This window comes from Musca autumnalis, unplaced genomic scaffold, assembly GCF_047663935.1.
Source record: "Musca autumnalis isolate F117 unplaced genomic scaffold, ASM4766393v1 scaffold_1, whole genome shotgun sequence".
In the NCBI taxonomy this organism is placed as follows: Eukaryota; Metazoa; Arthropoda; class Insecta; order Diptera; family Muscidae; genus Musca; species Musca autumnalis.
This window is the reverse complement of record NW_027411644.1, coordinates 281659415-281675636: the sequence shown is the minus strand read 5'-3', so window position 1 is coordinate 281675636 and position 16222 is coordinate 281659415. Positions and strand designations below refer to the sequence as shown.

The 16222-nt window shown below is 38.4% G+C and overlaps 1 protein-coding gene across 30 annotated transcripts in view; it reads right to left on the bottom strand.

The window, feature by feature from the left end:
- The window catches only part of Nuak (Nuak family kinase 1), a 180587-nt gene that overhangs the window by 145604 nt on the left and 18761 nt on the right, over positions 1-16222 (bottom strand). The window contains exon 2 of one of the 30 annotated variants that reach the window (XM_073961412.1): positions 8076-8188. The exons of 28 other annotated variants lie outside the window; for them this stretch is intronic. The gene's annotated coding sequence lies outside the window, so the exon portion shown is untranslated. Of the gene's footprint in view, positions 1-38; positions 143-8075; positions 8189-16222 lie in introns of those variants that run through there. One more of the 30 variants, XM_073961402.1, reaches the window with a different exon arrangement.

Sequence of the window (16222 nt, the reverse complement as noted above, 5' to 3'; positions counted from 1 at the left end):
AGTGAGAGCTAATTAAAGAAGTGATCGCTGGTTATTACCATTTGCGGTGTAAGAGTTCCAAAGATATTTCAATTTCTATCAATGCAACAACAAATTGAGAAAGCAGAGTGCATCAGTAGCAGAAAGTACCAGGAAAATCTTCCTAAATAGGGAAAAAACAACTTAGGAACTGATGGAAATTAATTTTTTTTAGATTTTCACACTTACGCAATTGGGGCCGATGGAGAAAAATAAAAAAAATACAAAACTTTAACAAAAACAAAAGTCTCTTTGAATTAAAGATAATCAAAAGAAACTTTTAACTTTTCCTTTAACTTTAGGAGCTGTTATGTGCTAATAGCTGGTGGTAAAGCTGACAAAATGGCAGAGGAAACCTATTTCAGGCATATTGAAGGCTCGGTAACGAGTTCAATTATAATTTCCATTCCAGTCTCAAAGCAAAGAGAGAAATAATATGACAGCCAACTTAAATGAAAAATGTCAATAATCGAATAAGCCAATTGGCAGGATATACATGGGTTAACCAAGAGATGGCGCTAAAAATCATGTTAACAATAATGGCATGGGAAATAAACGGCATCAGAGAATCTTTTTTTTTCCTTCAGCAGTAATGATTCGACGCAAGCGCCATTATATACCCCCCTGCCGAAATCAGACTTTGGGGGTCAACAGTTGAGCACAAAGCTGATAACGCTTGCGGTCAGAAATTCTTCATTGCCGAATGTCTTTGGCATGGTAAACTCCAACTAGATTGCCCTTCAAATCTTCTAACTCGTAGTAGCTATTTCCTAACTTTCGACGAATACGTGCTTTAAGGAACGTCGGAGCTAATTTCGTGTTATAACCGTGTTCGAAGCTGCTCTGCTTAAAATTTCGACGGAACACTTCTTGACCTACATCATAAGCTACCTCCCTAGTTCGAAGATTGTAGGATCGCTCATTTCTCTCGTATTGTTTGTTCATAAGCTCTTTGGCCCTAGTACCCATGATGGCAAGTGAGTCATTCCTGTCAAAACGTACCGTTCTGTCTTCCAGCATATCCAATTGCCTCAAAACAGGATATATCGAGGCATTAGTCACCATATGCTGTCCAAAAGTAAGAAAATATGGCGACGTCCCTATAGCTGTATGAATCGTAGATCGTAGCGCACATCCTATGCTACTCAAAAGGTTGTCCCAATTCTTTTGATCCGGTGACACGTATGACTTGATAGCAGCCAATACCGATCTGTTTACTCGCTCGGAAGCGTTCGCCTGAGGGGCATGAATGGCGGTAAAAGTATGACCAATGTTGTACCTTTTCATTAACTGACCAAATGTGTTGGACTTGAATTGGGACCCATTGTCCGAAACAACAGTTTCTGGGACCCCAAAAACGTGAAACAACTCCTTTTCTAAATAGTCAGTTACCACCTCAGATGAAAACTTCTTCACTGCTTTCAGAAAAGGAAATTTACTAAAATGATCCAGCACCACAAATATCCCAACGTTACCAGATTTTGACCTAGGGTAAGGACCAAGAAAATCAATATAAATTTTCTGGAAGAATCTATGAGAATCTGAAGTCTTACCCATTGGTGGACGCAAAGGCTGGCTTGGATGTTTGCACGCTTTGCAAACATCGCAATTATTTATGTAATTTTTTACATCCACGACCATATTTGGCCAAAAGTAATGCTTGCGAATTTTGAACAAGGTTTTATTAATTCCCCCATGTGCCGCCAATGGATCATCGTGTGCCCGTTTTAATACGTCCTGAACCATATCCCGAGGAATCCACAACTTCCATGAGAGGTCGTCGTGTACTTGCTCACCAGTAGCATGCTCCATCCTTCTATAAAGATAACCGTCCACTATTCTTAAGTCAGGCATTTTAACTACACTTTTCCCTATTTTATCCAACAATTCTTTATACTCTGTAGACTTAAAGCTATCAGAATCCAGATCAATAAAAAATCCACTGCTATTTCCCGAAAACGAATGATTTTGTATTTCTGAAAGAGAATGATAACCTAAACTCAAACAAGAAAGATCATCGCAATTTACTCTGGAAAGCGCATCAGGGACTATGTTTTGAGAACCACGCCGATGTTCGATTTTAAATTTATAGCCTTGAAGCTTTAGTGCCCACCGAGCCAACCGAGTACTGAGATCGTTTTGGGACATGAGCCACTTCAATGACGCATGGTCAGTGATGACAGTAAACTCATGTCCTTCCACGTATGCTCTGAATTTCTTAATGCTTAACATTGCTGCTAAGCATTCTTGTTCGGTGACTGAGTAGTTGCGTTGGGCTTGATTGAGTTTCTTTGACATGAATGCGATTGGAAACTCTTCGCCCTCCGCATCCTTCTGCACCAATACTCCTCCTATCCCCGTTCTGCTCGCATCACAGTGTATATAAAAAGGCTGTGAGAAGTCTGGACTATGCAGAACCGGAGCGGTGCTCAAGTGGGACTTTAAGGCCTCAAACGCTTTTTGAGCTTCTTCAGTCCAAACGAATTTGCGCTTTACCTTCGTTAAGTCGGTTAATGGTGTGGCTATCGAAGCATAATCCCTGATGAATTTTCGATACCAACCAGTCATACCTAAGAACCTACGGACCTGCTTGACTGATTGGGGAACTGGGAATTCGGTTATCGCGGACACCTTGTCCGGATCTGTTCTAATAACCCCATTTCCAACTAAATGACCTAGATATCTAACTTCAGAAACACAGAAATTACTTTTTTCTACATTAATAGTTAAGCCTGACTCCTTAATCTTACGAGCTACCAACCTTAGAACATCAAGGTGCCTTTCAAACGAATCCGATATAATCAATAAATCATCGAGGTAAACAAACACCTCCGTCCTGAGAGTTGGTGGTATCACTTTATCCATCAGCCTGGACATGGTCTGCGGAGCATTACATAATCCAAATGGCATAACGGTGTAGTGATACAACGGCCTCCCAGGAACGGTGAATGCCGTTTTTTCTCGTGATTCCTGATCTAACGGGATTTGCCAAAAGGCATCCTTAAGATCCAAGGCTGTAATGTACTGCGCTTTTGGTAGACGACTCAGTATCCCATCAATATGTGGTAAAGGATATGCGTCACCCACCGTCACAGCATTTAATTTTCGGCTATCTAGACAAAGTCTGTTTTTGTTGGGCTTTCTGTGCAATACTACTGGCGAGGACCAAGCACTGTTCGACTCCTCTATCACTCCTAACTCCAACATTCTATCCAATTCAGCATAGATCAGTTTCTCCACTGCGGGAGATACCGGAAAATGACGTTGTTTTATAGGTCTTGCAGACCCAGTGTCAATAGAATGCTGAATGACGTTGGTTTTCCCTAAACCCTGTTTTGAGAATGACGGAAACAAATCGATAACTTGGTCTAACAAATGCTTTTGAAGGTCGGATAGTTGGATTTTAGGAGCAAGTTCGGCGATAAAGGATATGTTGTCAGAAACATAGTCAGAAGATACAAAGCCTGCAGGAAGCAAATTGTACAAATTCCAGAAATCGATACCCAGAAACAAGTCTCTATCGAGGCTAGGTATTATAAATATCGTAATTTTCTTTTCTAATCCTTTGAAAGTTATGCTAGTTTCAATAAAACCCTCGATCTTCTGAGTCGTACCATCCGCAGTTCTAATGGAAGACTTCAGTTTCTTAAATGGCTGTCCCGATTCCAGATACTGTTTCGCCACGTCTGACCCTATGCAACTCAACGAAGCCCCCGTATCAAGCAAACCCAACAATCTCTTACCAAAAAGGATCACCTCAGCATATGGTCTCACATCAGAATGTCGGTCTAAAACTGAGCAAACAAATTTCTTCCTAAAATTCCGAACCTTTTCCCAAAATAAGCGCATTCGATTGGCTGACCTAGTACCTCTCTGTTCCCGATTAAAAATTCTGTTCTTGGCTTCATTGTATTCCTTTAAGCGTATGTGAAATGGTTTAATAATTGTAAATTTCCTTTGACTAATTCCAGAATCCTCACCTTCTGCCTTCAAAACATGTTCAGAATCACAATTTTCACCCAGATTTACGTCACTTCTCTCTTCCTCTCTTCTCAATATCTTCACTTCCGATCTGGGTCCAAGGCTTTCCCCTGAGTTGGTGCACTCCTTTGTGCACCCAAACGACCGTTTTTTGGATTACAAGTCGCACAGTTGGGCTTGTAAATTCTTGGAGCTCCGCAACCATAACAGAACACAGTCCTGTCGGACAGACAATCCTGGTACCTGTGTCCTGCTTTGTTGCAATTCCAGCAAGTCAAACTGACCGCCGAAACTTCACCATCTGTGGAATCCAACACATCGGTTAAATCACCTTCATCTGCATCATCTAACTCCGAGACCCTTTTGGAAGTAAAAACTGGTTTGACAAATGGCATGCCATGCTTCCGTTTGATATCCTGCATGAAAATTTCTCTCTTCCTGCAAACCTCCCTTAGCTCTTGCAACGAACTGATTTTCAGATTGAGGATCTCGTGCTGAATTTCAGGTAACAGATTCCGACGTAAAGTTTCGACCAGCATATTCTCGGATAATGGCTCCTTCAACCGATCCGTCAATTCAACGACCGACTCATAAAAACTGTCGAAACTTTCACCCCGGTTCTGCTTCCTGTCCCTGACTAATTTCCTTAGGTCAATATCTGTTCTGGAATCCGCGTATTGTTGTCTCAATGCCTTGCAAAGTTCATACCACGAAACTGTCGGAACCGAACGGTGATACCGCCAGAACCAATCAGCTGCTTTGCTCTCAAAAAGAGAGCTTGCATTCCGACACAACAACTCGAAGTCGCCTTGAAGAGTCTGATTGGTTAAGGCTTTAACCCTATAAATAAAATTTTCCACCGACAAACCACTTGAACTACCAGTAAACTTTAACTTCCAGTTGCTCATGATATGTAGAACTTTATCTGGCCTTGCGTTGAGGTCGGAAGAGGAAGTACTATGTGAGCCAGAAGCTGAGGGTCTTGGACGGTCGGTATTATTAGTACCCTGTCCACCAGACGAATCCCCGTGGATTCTGCTCAATAAATCCCGAAATGCCCTTTCCTCTATTTCCGGTAACGTTGGCATATCCCTAGGTGGAACATTTGGAGACTGAGGAGGTCTAGGGACAGGAGATTGGGACCCGCCATTCAAATTCATTTGAGAAAACCTGGCTTCAATGTTGCTTTGAACCAACCTCTCTATTTGGTTGCTTAGGTCTGACAACAATTGAGCCTGTTGTGCAGAAACAATCGATGCTATCATCCCTTGCAAGTCCTCTGAGCGATCCGGTGCACTATGAGTATCAGTGGTAGGCTGAGTACCAGAAGAAGACTGACCTCCCGAATTAGTGGATGAAGATGGTTGAGTGGTCGGTAACTTCGACTGTGATCTAGTCGTTATACCAGATGCACTCGAAGCTGGGGGTTCACTAAAAACGCGACCGTTACAAACCGGACAATAGGGGCGCATTTTCATTAACTGTGACAGGCATGACTTGTGAAAATTATGCCCACAATTAGTCCTTTGGGCCTGGGACTTCGAAGAAATCGGGACACCACAAGCACCACAAGTCAACTGGTTATCCACCGACTCTCCAGTCAAGGCATTTCCATGACCTGTATCTTGAGACATATTGATAGCTCGACAGTCTCCTATCTATCGAGATATGAAAACACAAAGAAACCAACGAAAAAAAATCCTATGCTTATATATGAAAATAAGACTCGGAACCGCAATTCAATGAAGTCCCGATAAGCGATATGAAGGATAATTGAAATCGTAAACTTTTATTTGCAGTCTACCAGATTCAATTGACCGTCGCATATGAAGGGAATACAACTAGATTCGGGATAAAATATAAGCTGTATTAAAACAACAAACAGCCATAAATTCCGCAAAAGCCACAAGAAAATGAAACTGAAAAACTAAAACCAATATCTAATTGGATCCGCCTACAGCAGTGTAAATAAAACTACAGAGATATCAAATAACTCTACTAAACCAATTACGACGCAAAGGAAATATATTGATAACGATATTACAATATCGATGCAAATCTTCAACAATTGAATAAAGGAATAAAATATTCTACCCGCAAATACAATTCCGAAAACTGAAAACCAAAGTCAATTATACAGGTAACAGGAAATTATAAAAATCAAACTCGAAAGTAACCAGAAATCAAAAAGAACACTTGTTCTTCTGTAGGCAAGACAGTATAAAACCCTGCTAATGAACCAAAACTTAATCAAACTAAACTAAAATGTAAAACTCTAAAAATGAGAATCCGTATAATATCTTGTGAAGACGCGAAAAACTGTCATATACAGCGCGTATAGACCAAAAAGAGCTAACAAAATTTATTTACAAAAACAAACGAAGAATAATATTGTTTTACAAAATAGATATCGGATTGCCAAAGCTCTATTATTAAGATTTCATCTGTTTGATCCCCTGCGAATTCGATAAAGCTTGCTCTTGTTATGGTAACATAATGGATAAAAAGAGAAAGTTCCAAAGATAGATATTTAGATTATCTCTTGGTATAGAAGTTCACACTCTATAAATCCAAGCAAATAGGAAGGGTATTGTCATGACGTATCCCTTCATTCGTGGTCAGATCTAGCGTATCAACTATCCAGAAACTGAATTCCAATTCGAATAAGGGATATACCAAAGCAATACTAACAAAAACTGAGAAAAACAATCTCACCTATTGGTTGGTGTAGGATTAGATTAACAACCATAACCAATATCCTAATAAGTATACATTGCTTCCAGAAAAAAATGAAAAGTTGAAAAAAAAAACAACATGAAAGAAAAAAAATTATTGAGCCGAACATGTAGTAGCACAAGGCTAGATGGTATCAAAATTTCTATAATTACAGTTCAGGCCCCACGTTGGGCGCCATTAAATTTATTCTGTAGCATACAACGCAATTCATTGTGGTTGGTCTAATTTAGACATTGATACACAGCACCAGCACGCAAAATTTCCGGCCTTATCACTCGTCGGTGGGTAGGGTCCAACGTGCTACAATGTCATGAATACCACGGTGCTACTCATAAATTCTCTTTTAGTATGCGTGCTGAGAGGGGAAAAATAGAAGGAAACGGATAGAAGGCAACAGGTCTACACAGAATAGAAGAAGCAGGAAACGGAAAATGGTGGTGAAAATGAAAGAAATAGCTAGAAAAGAGAAATTAATTAAAAGCATCAAAGAGACTGATGGGAGAGGCCCCAAGAAATGCTACCATAACAAAAGATTTAAGCAACAAGGTGTAATGTTGCTGATGTTACCCGCCCAACCATGGTTGAAACCATCCAGGCTTTACAGCCATATGAGTTTCGTTTCAACCCCTAACAAAATAATCGCAAACTTTACCTTTAGCTCACATGGAATCAAACAGATGAAGGTTCGAATTTACTCAAAATCCATTGCGATTTATTTAAGATGACAATTCAATAACCATGGTAATATCCTCAATATTTACTATTTGTATGGCTACTTTCATAATCCTTATTACAAAATTCATTAAAAGGGAAAAAAAATCCAAAAAAAATAAAGAAATTTGGATAACTATTATTACTAAAGAAATTTTCATAAAGAGCAAGAAAGTGGTTAAATATATAAATTAATACTAAATAGATACTGAAGTTATGCAAGAAAAAAAATTAAACCAAGAACATATGATCATGAAAAAAAGAAAGTGCAAGAATCCATCTGATCCACAAAGTTCATCGAACTATTAATGTTTTCCTTTTGTTTAGTTTTCTCACTTACTCAAACCACTGATATTCACAACAACAATATGACAAAATGTGTGGATCATATTAGGGTGACCAACTAACCGAAATACAAAGATTAAAATTTACCGGAAAGAAATCATCACTCCTGCAAATGTGCTGATTAACTATCGTTGGAAAACATTTAAACAATATATTGCATTTTTAACAAAATTTATAGAAAAATATTTAACATTTCCGATTTAACAAAGATGGTCACTCTAATATCACCCAATCACCGTAGGATATTGATGCAAAGAAAAAAATAATAAAAATTGAACACTCACCGCTCACCGTCCCTCGCTGAAAGCGCTTTCATGCGTGCGTCGGCGTCGCTGCTGCTATTATACCCTTTTGTGGGCAATGTTGCGTGCGTTGTTCACTGTTGAGAATGATGTTGCTGGTTTTGATTAAGAGAGTTTCGTAAAGAGATCCGGAATGTTTTGTGAAATGTTGCTAGAGAAAATGAGTCAATGTTTCGGCGAATGTTTGAAACATTCGTGGTGAATTGAGTGTGTCGTTGGCACCCTTGACAGGTTTACTGTAGCAACATTTCCGTAAGATCATTACCCAATGTACACAAACTAATTTTTTCAATTGCAATTAATGATCATTAAGAATAAATTTTTTGAAACATAAGAATAGTTGTTGTTTCACTTGGGCAATGATCTTATTAAAACAAACGGGATTGTTTTCAATGTTCTTTTCCACACTTTTCAATGGTTTCACATGAATTCTTTTGCACTTTACGATTATTTTTTTTTTTCTTAAGCAAATTTTCGACCATTAATTTTAAATAAAATATATTAACGCTAATTTTATGAACTATATTGATTCGCACGAAACCGATTTCCAATACCAAATAGTTTAGTTTGGGATATTTTCCTCAGAGTCTTGCTATACTGAGAAATATTCACTGTGCCCTTTTGCAATCACTTTATAATGTAATAGTTTTTTATTATCTTCTTGGTTACACTGGGAGCCCTGTATTTGTCGTGTTAACACTTAATACGTTTTCACTTGAGGATAATTCGGGCTTCCATGGAGTTGTTTTTCCTCACGCTTCCAGCAGAATTTGGAGGTTAGTCTAATAACACCTCAGACACTTTCCGCGTAATGACAGATTCCGAAGAGTAACTTATTCCGCAGACAATAAAGGCTACCTTTTCTTTTACACAAAAGTTTGCTATCGTTGCAGGCGATGTTATGGCGGCGACGGTCAGCAAGAACTGTCTAGTCTTGTTGAATCGAACCTATGTCTAATCTGAGAGAGGCAGAATTTGAAATGTGCCAACAAAAGCTGGTGTTACAACCACACAAACCTATTTGAAATATGAAAATAATTAGTGAGAGCTAATTAAAGAAGTGATCGCTGGTTATTACCATTTGCGGTGTAAGAGTTCCAAAGATATTTCAATTTCTATCAATGCAACAACAAATTGAGAAAGCAGAGTGCATCAGTAGCAGAAAGTACCAGGAAAATCTTCCTAAATAGGGAAAAAACAACTTAGGAACTGATGGAAATTAATTTTTTTTAGATTTTCACACTTACGCAATTGGGGCCGATGGAGAAAAATAAAGAAAATACAAAACTTTAACAAAAACAAAAGTCTCTTTGAATTAAAGATAATCAAAAGAAACTTTTAACTTTTCCTTTAACTTTAGGAGCTGTTATGTGCTAATAGCTGGTGGTAAAGCTGACAAAATGGCAGAGGAAACCTATTTCAGGCATATTGAAGGCTCGGTAACGAGTTCAATTATAATTTCCATTCCAGTCTCAAAGCAAAGAGAGAAATAATATGACAGCCAACTTAAATGAAAAATGTCAATAATCGAATAAGCCAATTGGCAGGATATACATGGGTTAACCAAGAGATGGCGCTAAAAATCATGTTAACAATAATGGCATGGGAAATAAACGGCATCAGAGAATCTTTTTTTTTCCTTCAGCAGTAATGATTCGACGCAAGCGCCATTATAATAACTTTTCGACCAATATAAAGTTAGTCGAAAAGTTATCTAGAGATTAACCACTCTGAAAACAGAAACATGTACCTTCTGCAAAGTATTTGTGTTTGTCGAAAAAATAAGGCACAAATGTATAAATAATTCGCACTTGCTTTTTCTTAATATTCTTCGTATAAATGCAGCATCCAGTTATAGAATACAGTGTTGATGGACTGAACATATTCGTACATATTACTCATATTATTCTGGAATTAAAAAGGAACACAAAGGAAATATACAAATTTGCCTCTTCTTCTCTCTAACAAAAAAGAGAGAGAGTGACAAAAAGAGGGAGAGAGAGAATATGAAAAGTCAAAAATAAAAAAACACACAGAAACAAAAATGTTTTTTTTTTACATTATGTTTTAAACTGACTACAAATAGGCAAAAAGAGTTAGTTTATTATCAGTCGAAAAGTTATCTGGCGTTGGACAATACTGACTACTCAGGCGCTCATCGCCTTGTAAAATTAGTCAGTTGGCATAAGGGAAAATAATCGATAAAATGCCACTTATGTTAAAAAAAAAACTAGCTTCATGTGAGCTTTAAATCGGCCACAGTCCCTACAGGGATGGCTGTTCGTGTATATTGTTCCACTTCTTTTGACCTTCGCGTCTCGTATGACGGATGTTGAAAAGATCACATGACAGGCCGTCTCCTTGTCTGAAACCTCTTTTGGTAATAAACTCTTCGGAGAGGTTCTTTCATATTTTAACCGAGGACCCAGTATCAGTTAATGTCATTCTACAAAGCCGAATGAGCTTTGCAGGAATACCAAAGTCAGACACGGCTTGGAATATCTTTGAACGTATAGGGCTGTCGAAGGGTGCTTTATAATCGACAAAAAGGCGATCTGCATCTATTGGGTCTCCTCCAGGATTTGCCGCAGAGTAAATATCTGGTCAATGGTGGACTTGCCAGGTCTAAAGCCACATTGGTATGGTCCAATAATTTCATTGACCATAGGCTTTAGTCTCTCAAACAATAGCCAGATACTATCTTATATGCAATAGGGAGCAGACCTGTGCCCCTGTAATTGGAGCACACAGTCTTATCTCCCTTCTTGTGGACAGGACATATGATGCTCAGGTTCCAATCGTCGGGTAAGCGTTCTTCCTGCCAGATGGTGCTTACTAGCTGATACATACACCTTACCAGCGTGTCGCCTCCGGTTTTGAACAGCTCGGCTGGCAAGCCATCGGTGCCTGCTGCCTTATTATTATTCAGCCGGTTTATTGCTGTCTTTACCTCATCCTGCCTGGGCGGTATACATTCAATACCATCTTCTGGGATTGGATCTGTGGTATCTTCATCGTCTTCGCTGCTATTGGATACCAACAGTTTGGAAAAATGTTCTTTCCATAACCTGAGGACACTATCTGTATCAGTTACCAAATTACCTTGCTGGTCTCTACATAAGGATGCGCATGTACCAAAGTCATCAGCTTGATGTTTTACTCTTTGGTAGAACTTTCGGACTCCTGTACATCTCGATTTTTCACACACCCGCCTTTCCATTTCTCTCTTTTTCTGCGGAAAAGACGTTTCTCATCTCTCCTTTTCTCCCGATACCTCTCTCGTGCGCTACGCGTTGCTGCTGATTGTAGAGTAGTCCTATCTTTTCCTTATAATTTTTCTTGTAAATAAACACTTGTTAACTAAGCATCAACCAATACTGTTGTCCTTGGTAAGCGGTCGTTCCTGTTCAACGAATTCAATAAAGAACCATTATTGTTCTTACTACAAAATCCTAATACATTGCATTTTCTTTCCTTTTTTCCATTGCTATATTCCTTGGTGGATGAATCTTGAGGAAAATATTTCCACTACTGAAATATTTTCGAGGCTCACGGCAAGAAACCAACCGCCCTTCATTCTGTGAGAACACCCACAATTGGCGTTTTCAGCCATGTTAAAGCCGGTCAGGACTAGAGTTGGGTAATCTAGTTCCTAGTTCCTTGTACTAGTTCCAAAACGTATGAGTAACATCATGAAATATAACGTGTGATAGTAAATATACGCAGTTTGTTCAAAGAAAAAATGTGGGCCATTGGAACTGCGAAGTGAACTAGATAGTTCCATATAGTTCCGTTGGCACAACTCTAGTCAGTACCGTTCCTTGGTATCATTCATCCCCTACGTCACCCCTCCACATACGTCACCCCTCATTGAATTATCACCAATTTTAAAAAGTACGTTTTAAATTTCTCAAAATTTTTTAAACAGAATTTGTAGGCGTATAGAAAGTAATGGTCCAAGCTCTACTAAGCACATTGCATTTTGGGTTGAAGTCTTCATATAAAACGTCCAGACACAATTTATATAACTTCTTCAATGCCAGTTCTGAATAGTTTGAACTAGTAGCGCAAGGATGTACTCAAAAACTTATTACAAGAAGAAGATGATGATAGAATTATTCACTCAAACGCTGTGCATAATTTTCTATAAATTTCCGTTGCAAAATCACCATTTTCAAAGTAGGTTTTACTATTTTCCTTAAGATCACAGTTGTTTTGTCTCAAGATTGCTGCCATTGGCACGCGTCTTCATTGTAACATTCATCAAATTATGTCATTTCTTATCGATTGTGGTCAGTACTAATGACCATGGAAGCCTCAGTCTGGCATGTTAGTTAGCCTTTATCTTTATCTCATGCAAAGCATCAGTGAGGATTTCTGTGGTCATTCTGACGCTTGAGGGGTTAATGTTTTATCTCTATTTTTTTGTTGCTTTTGTGAAAAAAGAGAACAACAAAAAATTAATAATTTAACAAACAAAAATGCTACTGGCGGCATCCTCCATGCTTCGCTGCCATCCATGTTCATGTCGATTGGGTGTTAAATGCAGCTAATTAAATATGTATATCTCTGATTTAATGATTGAATCTTCTTTGCAAAATAAAATGCTTTAAAAAAAAACTGATCAACAACATCAATGATGGCGATGAGTCACATTTGATAAATAAAAACATGAAACAAATTCCAAAAGCCAAGCAACACTCGAAGTGTGCGTTGTTTAATACCTCCAAAATTAGCCAAGTAAGAAGACCAACCGACGACCAAATGTATTTGTTATCTATTAGCCTATTAGTCTTGCTAGTTTCTTATCTCCGCAATATTTTAGTTTGGTTTTACTTTTAACATTTGTAACGACAAAAAAAGTAAAGAAGAAAAAATGGAAGCAAATGTTGATATACCGCCGCCGCCGCACCTTAAGACACCGGAAGTTCGTATTTAATTTGTTAGTCAATCGTCAATAATGGGTGTTACAATGTTGATTTTTGGTCATACAACTTGATCGCATTCGTTCGTAATGTCTGTCTGCCGTTGGTGAATGTTAAGAACAGCAAATATTGCTGTTGTTGGTTGGCGGGTTGAGTGGCTGCCTGGCGCTAACGTTGACAGCAGTTAAAACGTTATCGTCGCAGTCACTGCTCCATAACTAATGTGACCACACTTAATGTTATTATTTGGCGTTTAATCAGCGTAACTAGCGTCTAGTCAATCAGCGTTCAATTAATTGATACGCATGCTTAACTTTATGGGGGTAGTTTGTATTGGGTGTTGTGTTTTTTAATAATATGGAATAAAATAATATTTTGGAACCAATAGACTGAATAACTTTGAAGAAGTTGTGGCAAAGAAAAATTGATCTGTGGTGCGGCACCATGTTATAACAAAGTAGACAAGCAAAGCAGAGACTCTCATTGAGATTTATAACGTTATTTCGATATTTTTGGTATCGGTTTCTCAGACCTCATCCACAGTTTTCATTAGTTTCGGATTTCAAAAATTATAACACTGTGCGTCATGATAAAAATTAACCTTATTCGGATACCGCTGCGTAATAGAATATCAAGGGCCCCGGAGTTTTTTTTTCATCACTTGTACTTTTTGGAGTCCAAAAGCTTGAGGCCTTCTGGTCGTCTGTAAGCACTTTCTTCTGGTCGTACATATATAAAGAGTCCCTGCTGTAGTGGCGTTCTGTAACTCATTGTTACAGTAAATTAAAAGGCAAAATTATGAATGAACTTTGTAAATAAAAGTTGACAACATTGTTGTTATCGTTAGGACTTAGCGACAGCTTTATTTTGGGTTTTACCTTACCGAAAATTTTCGTTAATTACCGAAATTATAATAATTTTAATTTTACCGCTATTTGTCGGTAACTCAAAAAATGTGTTACAGAATTCCACTACTGGCACTACTGGAATTACAAATGTTGTAATTCGAATTACAAATAGAATAATTCGAATTATAAATGAAATTATTCGAATTACAAATGGAATAATTCGAATTCCCGAATTCGAGTTTCCGGGAGTGTGTTTTCGTACGCCACTCACTCGTTTCCGCGTGTAGAAGTCCCCGGGCGAAAGTTTTCAAAGGCCACTCGTGGAACAGCTGGTGTATCTTCCCGATAGTGTGTGTTTCTTTAAGCCACACCCAGTTTCTGGTGTATCTTCCCTGAGAGCGTGTTGTTGAAGGCCACTCTTAGAACGACTGTATCTTCCCCGGGAGTGCGTGTTTCCTTAAGCTGCACTACACAGGGAGCTCCTGGTCTATAAAAACTCCCTTTAAGTCGGCCATAAAGACTCCCTTCAGGTTGTCCATAAAGACCCCTCTTGGGTCGTCTATAAAGAATCCCTTCAGGTCGTCTAAAGACTCCCTTTATGTCAGCCATAAAGACTCCTTTTGGGTCGTCTATAAGGACTCCTTCTGGTCCTCTTTAAAGCCTCATTTCTTGCCGTCTTATAACATTCACTTGGTTTTACAACCCAAGTATGTTTGGACGAAACCAGTTTCAGATAATTTTTAGTTGATTTAGACATGTCCGAAGATAACTTTGCGTACGGTAGTATTACGTCCAGGCATAGATCTAGTTTCTTATGGTCTAAATCGGTATATTCACTCGTGAACCCCCATACAAAATTTGAAAAAAGTACAGTTTCACATCACGTTTTGGATTCTTTTGAAGTTTTTTTCAACAAGTCCTTTTGTAGTACGTACATAAGATAACTATCGAAGAAAGAAACGGATTTGGTCCCAACATTGCTCATCGTATTATTACTTACAAACTCGGATTATGTCCAAATACTGACTATATCGGACCAATCTTTCGGATTCCTCCCAGAAAAAGTTTGAAAAGAGTGCAGTTTAAGAATTGGGATCGTTTTTAAATTTTAGCAGTATGTTGAGTATGCGGTTCTAGTTACGACATTAGAATATTTTCGGGGTCCAAATTTATTAAGAAATTGAGAAACCCCTATAGACGTCAGAATTATTGTGTTTACTTCTTTTCTTTAGGTCGAAGTCTGAAGGTTTATCTCCGCCGACAGAGGTGACTGTTGTTATATATGACTAGACAGCGGAATCCTATGGATGGTCGTAGAGAAAATCTGATTAGAAAGAAACTCGTTTTATTACAAAATAAAACGAATTAGGCCCAGAAATTTACGTATAGGTCCACGTCTACATATAGCCCCCATAGAACGGTACCTCCCGATTTTCGGTATTTTGAAGATTGTGGCCTCAATATCTCACCGAAATGACTGAAATTTGGCATTAAGTCTTCGTTGCACAGTGGATGCATTCCTTTAGGACAGTGCGACAAAAATATTAAATATTGGTATATCATCTTAAAACTTTAGGGACTATGTATTTATCACTACGCAAGACTCATCACAAATTTTGAGCATGATCGGGCATGCTTAAGTATCATTTCGATGCTAAAACCATATAAATACATATCAGTTAATAGTACCACTTAATGTTGCACTAAAAATCAATGTAAAACAAGTAAAAAAGTATGCGTCGGCTTTGCTTACGGAGATATACCCTTAGTCTGTGTGATTTGAAAATCTGTTTTTCACAGAAAATTATGTATTTAGATGGTTTTCAGAATTCTGTGCCCTCTTATACGACGTATGAACTTGCAGGATTTTGATTAAAGTTTACAAGGTTTCGGAGGAGGTACCCGAAGGAATGGAAGGATATACTCGATTTTGTAAGTGGGTCTTATTGTGGGACTTATTACTTTCGAAAGATTTTGCACCCATCAGTCATTTCAGTCGACCACCGTTTAATTTAGAGCCATTATACCAGGAAGCATGGACTTGCCCACGAAAAACATGATATCGCTGTAAACAGGATCACAAGGACTACCTTCGGTAAAAATTTTCAAAGGATCCTCGAACAGACCTTAAACTGCACTTAAACAAAAATGTTAAACTTTTGTGAGGTAGGTACCCTAAGAAGTGGATCGATATGGCCTAGTTTCGAGTTTAATCTAAGTTTGGACAAAATATTACGAGATCCAAAGTTTGGACCAAATCAGTTGCTACTCCGTTTATGAGATATCGCGCGTTACATGTTATTGAATATTTTTGAACTTTAAGGGGGGAGGTACCGGAAGGAGTGGACCGATATGT